The following is a 6,143-nucleotide window of genomic DNA, read 5'->3' on the forward strand; positions in this document are numbered from 1 at the left end:
CTCACATGGAATTAAGCAGGTGGGACTGATCTCCAACGCTCTGTGATAAACGTCAAACCTAGCACAAGCATAGCACATAATCACGCTTTTGAATTTCGATAATCTTTGCAACTTAACACTAAGATAGGTGACCGCATAAATTACTCACTGCCTCAAAATACATGATATGCCGTGTAAATGATTAATAAGCACAAAAACTTACAATAGTCAGGGAGCGAATGCGCTTCGCCAAAATTGAAATTCGCGCTACGAGAAGGTATTGTACGTGTAGAGTCTACGTACATTTCGTGTAACGGTTTGTAAACATGATGCACAAGGCGCAGAGACATGACACCCGTTGATTCGCCCAAGACGCTACATTAATCCATGTATACCAGGGAGGTGGGACCTCTTCCCACCTCCCTGATAACAGTCCCAAAAGGTCCCCACCCATTAGCTGAAAAGGGTTATGGCCAATTTATTTTGCAGTGGAAGCAAAGATCGTATGGAGTAAGTAGTAGCTAGGCTTCACAACAGAGATACCCCAAACATCAAAACCAGTTATTTTATCTTCTAAGGGGCCCTAGACAGTAGTGCCCTATATGAGTTCTATTTAGCTGAAAAGAGTCATGGCTATCATCAGAAGTTTCTTTGGCAACGGAAGAAGGCAGGTGCCTTCAGTAGGCCTACACAATTCAGCCTGAGATAACACCATAGGCACTTAAATGTGTATAGACCCCCAAACAACTTGGCTCCAAAGGGTCCCACCCATTGGAGTTATTCAACTGAAAAGGGCCATGGCTCCCTTTGGTGAAATATTCTACTTTTGTTTCTATCAAAAGAGTAAGACATACATGTCAAAATAAAATACTCCCACACGAGGGGGATTTTTGCATTTTCAGACTTGAAACAGAGAGTTGGTGCATCTTTTGTGTGAAATATTCGATTTCTGTTTTCATCAAAAAAGATTTGATATTTTATATATCATATATCATATCTAGGCATATGTTGATAAGGTAGTCCACGTGTTGGCACGAAGATGAAAAGATAAGTAACAAAACTGCAACAAAGTTCATGCTGTATTCACCAACGGTTTATCAGTCTTCACACAAATTTTCGAGCGTCTCGCCGCCCTTTCAACACTTGAGAAAGGGCGGCGAGACGCTCGAAAATTTGTGTGAAGAAATAATAAACCGTTGGTGAACACAGCATGAACTTTGTTGCAGTTTTGTTACTTATATATATATATATATATATATATATATATATATATATATATATACTCTCTAAAAAAATCTAGTGAAAATATTTACTCTTAAAGGATTGAATACAGAAAAGAGTGAATTTTGAGTGAAAAAGTTCATTTTCACTCATTTTGGAGTGACCTCAGGGATCACTCCTAAATCTTCGAGTGATCCCTGAGGTCACTCCAAAATGAGTGAAAATGAGCATTTTCACTCAAAATTCAACTCCAATTTCACTCTAAATTCACTCTTTTTTGTATTCACTCCTTTTAGAGTGGATATTTTCACTCGATTTTTTTTAGAGAGTATATATATATATATATATATATATATATATATATATATATATATATGCCTAGCAATGATAATGCGATAATGTCACAATGAGGAATGCATTAGATGCCAATTGTCTTGATTTATTTATTTATCTATTCACAACATCTTTTAACACGGACATTCCGTTCAGTTCTGCTGACAGCCAGCAGACCTGCTTTTCAAGGAAGCCCTGTATACAATGCATACATAAACTTTCAGATAAAAACAAACAATAGGTGATCTACACAAAACAAAAACAAACGAAATATATACATTATTTACAAATCATTCTTTACAAGTACATTCACAAAGGGTACTAAATGGGTACCAGTGTATTACAGAAGGTGGTACATAAATCAACTCAATATAGACAAATAAACAAAAACAAAAAACAAACGAACATTATTTTCTATCATGCTTGACAACCTAAGGTCATAAACGTGTATGTAGCAATGGTTGGCAGTGTTTCTTGAAAAGAGGCAATGAACTCAGCGTCTGAACGGGAAGGGGTAACTTATTAAAGAGCATTGGACCATAATAATTGTATTTTAATTCAAAATCCGAATTTTCGGGGGAATCCCCTCTCGTCAAGGATGAAAGTGCTATATGGATACATATATAGTATAGTAGATTTTTTTTGAAGATTTTGAAGTACCCGTACGGTCTCTGTCATAAAGTACAAAATAACACCTTTTAGATGATACATTGGTCACTACATATAAAGGTGCATTTTTTAAGTTATGGTTAAAAAAAAAAAGCAAAAATTGTCTTATTATTCCCTTTAATTTTCTTGACGTTTAATCACAAATATCTCCATTTGGCAAATATGGACTTATCGGTTTTTTTTTTTGCGAACAAACTCTTCATTTGCCAAATGGAAATATTTGCGATTAAAGGCCAAGGAAAATAAAGAGAATAATAAGAAAATGTTTGCTTCTTTTGACCATGACTTAAAAAATGTACCTTTATAATGTAGTGACCGATATATCATTTAAAAGGTATTAGTAGGCCAGCCAAGACGATTTTTTTTTTCTTTGGACGGCAAAATTTGTTAATGCTTAGTTTTCCAGCTGAAAGTCTTGCAAAAATACTCAAGTTTAGCGTACGGCCGGATGTCAAGCGCGTTTTTGCCGAAAAATGCCTTTTTTAGCACAAAATTTGAAAGAATGTCAAAAATCACGATTTTTATTTTTTTTATCGAAATAAGTAATGGTTGATAAGTACCTTTCAAACTACAAATGTGTTATCTTCTATTTCAAGTGTAGAACCTGACTAATATACATTTGAATGTAGAATATTACACGCACATATATGGCGTAATGAAACATAAAACCGTGATTTACTCAAAATTGTACTTTGTAAAATCTACCAATATTTCAAAGTTTTTTAAACTACCTAAATCAATCTATTCAAATGTTTTTATTTTTTCGAAATATAATATATGTTCTGATATCTTATGCAGCAAAGAAATTATAAGATAAGGCGAAAGATAACTCGTTTTATGTTATCCTAAATGGGACGATGTATTTTTACCGGACGCGCATTTTGAATGAAAAATCAAATGTATAGCGTAGGCCCATATTGTACATGGTATAGTGCGTGTAGGTATTTATCTTACATAATCGGCGAAGTCAATGGACAGGTTGGATAGCTGACTGCAAAAACCCTTTGTGGCTCCTTGATATGACTGAAATGTGCTTCTTTGCAAAAAAAAAAAATAAAAAATAAAAAATACAAAGAGGGGTGGTCAGGAGTGTTGTTACCATGGCAACTGATCATTATTAGATCACTCCCTGAAAATTTCAAATATTCATGATTGTAAAACGTACAAAAGTGTTGAAACATTTTGTGTGTGTGTGTGTGTGTGTGTGTGTGTGTGTGAAAAATGTATCAATCTAACTAATCTATGTTTAACACTGAAACCTAAGAGTTATATATAAATTGTTTACTATGTTCGGAAATGGTTGTCATGGAAACCGTGATAACAAATCACGTTTTACTGAAATCACTTTCTTCAAAAAGCTGCATTTATGTTTTGCCTCAAGTCAAACCTCTTGCCTCCAAATTTTATCAGAATATTTCGGTCAAATTCAGAGATTCACTCTTGTCCTACCAGGCAATCCACAAATTTGCATTTATTTAACCCCAAAACTGCACTCGCGCATCATTCTATCAGACACTCCGGCCCTGACACTTGGAATTCCATTCCCACCGAAATTAAAAACATGACCACTTTGTATTCATTTAAAAAGGCTGTAAAACTTCACCTCCTTAAGCAGTATTCCCGAGGATAACATTTTGATTTCTTTATTGTTATGCATTATAATCAAATATATATAAACATGTACGTGATACATGGCGCATGTATGTGTGCATACATATATCGATCTATTTATCTATCCATGAATATATTATAGATATGGGTATGTTTGTGTATGTATAGAACAGGTTCATAGTGTATATTATGTATATGAGCATCTTAAAGGAGTGAATACAAAAAAGAGTGAATTAAGAGTGAAATTGGAGTGAATTTTGAGTGAAAATGTCAATTTTCACTCATTTTCGAGTGACCTCAAGGATCACTCGAAGATTTTGGAGTGATCCCTGAGGTCACTCTAAAACGAGTGAGAATGAACATTTTCACTCAAAAATTTCATTTTAGATATTATTTCATATTATTTCATGTCAGATAACCACATATATATTAGAATGCTTTGTATCCATATATTACTATTTCCATAGTGCATATTCGGTTATTACTACGGCAAAGGCAACTGAACGTGTTAAATTTAATAGCAGACGCATTTATTATCATTACTGTAAAGTACTTGTAAAGTAGTTAGAGTAGTACATATACACTCTGTAATATTCCCTTGTCCCCCTACTCTTCCCTCTCTCTCTATCCCTTATTCTATCCCGAGTAGCTAAGTATAGGGTCTCCATACCGTCAAGCCTCGGCTTATTTTGGAGACCCATCTGTTTAAGTTCCCTAAGCTGTTTGTATTTATTTTATTTTGTATTAAAAACGATGTGTTGATATACTGTTTGTCATAAATGACTTGTACAAAATCATATCTGATGTGACGGAATTAAGCAGAAATAAATCAAATCAAATCAAATCAAAAGTAGTGAGAAAAATATCTTTTAACGTACCCAACTTTTGGTATAATGTAATTATGAATATCATGTTGAATGGCCGGATTATTTAGAGAAGCAGACTCCTCACCGATCTTGTAGATGAAAAAATTAATGTGTTGTTCACTCTCTAACCCAGAGGGGCCTTTGAGCGTTTTAGTTACTTTTATCTATTTCTTTTCTTGGGGGGGGGGGGGGGGGGGGCTGTTTGCCAAACTTTCGGAGAGTCAAGGACTCCTTTTCCTTTCCCTTTTTTTTTTTCCACTGCGCACTGTTTCTTACGATATGATGTGAAATGTTCACTGATCACCAAGAAATGTGAAATTCTTAAGCAGTAGTGAGTATGAACACACCCATAAAACAATACCCCAAGTGAAAAGTTTTCTGTATAGTTTTCGCGTTCTCTTGTTCTGTACTTCTCGACTCACCTGGTCGGACTCCGTTTGAAATAGATCCATACTATACAATCTTGCATTCATAACAAAATGATGCCTTTGTGTTTCACATTTAGGGATGTGAAACGTCACTGAACGTAGTACTTTTCTTCCACCAGCGTTTGTAGACAAAATACTGTTGAATGCAATCACCCAAATGGAAGCTATATATATATATATATATATATATATATATATATATATATATATATATAATTATATATATATACATATATGTATATGTGTGTGTGTGTTTGTGTGTATGTGTAATATATATATATATACATGTCGTTGAAGAAAACTTAAGTAGTTTTAATCCCAGCATATACACCTATCCCACATATTTATTGTGTGGGAAGAAAAAATGAGAATGAAATAAAAAACGAATTGAATTGAATGAATTGAATAATAATAATGTTGTAGAGTTTCTAAAAGTTATGAGTGTGTCATAACTATAACAGAATTGTTTGTTGGTTGGTTTCCTGTATGTTTTTTTTTAAACCGCATGCATCCTCCCCTGCACTGAAAGACAATCTAAGGACCAGAAAGATACATCTTTGCCAATTTCACATTGTTGCATTTCTGTGGAAACGTCATCCTGCTAAGTGATGACTTTTATGTGTTTGTTTGTGCGTGTGTGTGTGTGTGTATGTGTGTGTGTGTGTGTGTGTGAATGTTATTCTAAAACCACACACACAAAAAGAAACTTAAAAAAACGCTACAATTAGTAAAATGTGTAAAAACATTGATTTACCCAGTGTCGTTTTTGGTCTACGTATTATTATACAACGTTAGATTTCCTTTCATTTTCAGAAAATTATCGTACCGTTTCACCACCGAAGAATAAAAGCAGAATACGAAATATTTTCTCTCAAAGAGACGATTAAAAGATTGAGAGAAATGTTGAGAATAGTACTTGTGAAAAGTAGTGAGAAGTGTTGCCAAAAAAAGCACATCGACTTTATTGGAAAGTAAAAACAGCGATGCTCCAAACTTCTGTGCACATTGTGGTATACTTTTGCTTGCTGGAAAAGTT

This window comes from Diadema setosum, chromosome 13 (assembly GCF_964275005.1).
Source record: "Diadema setosum chromosome 13, eeDiaSeto1, whole genome shotgun sequence".
Lineage (NCBI taxonomy): Eukaryota > Metazoa > Echinodermata > Echinoidea > Diadematoida > Diadematidae > Diadema > Diadema setosum.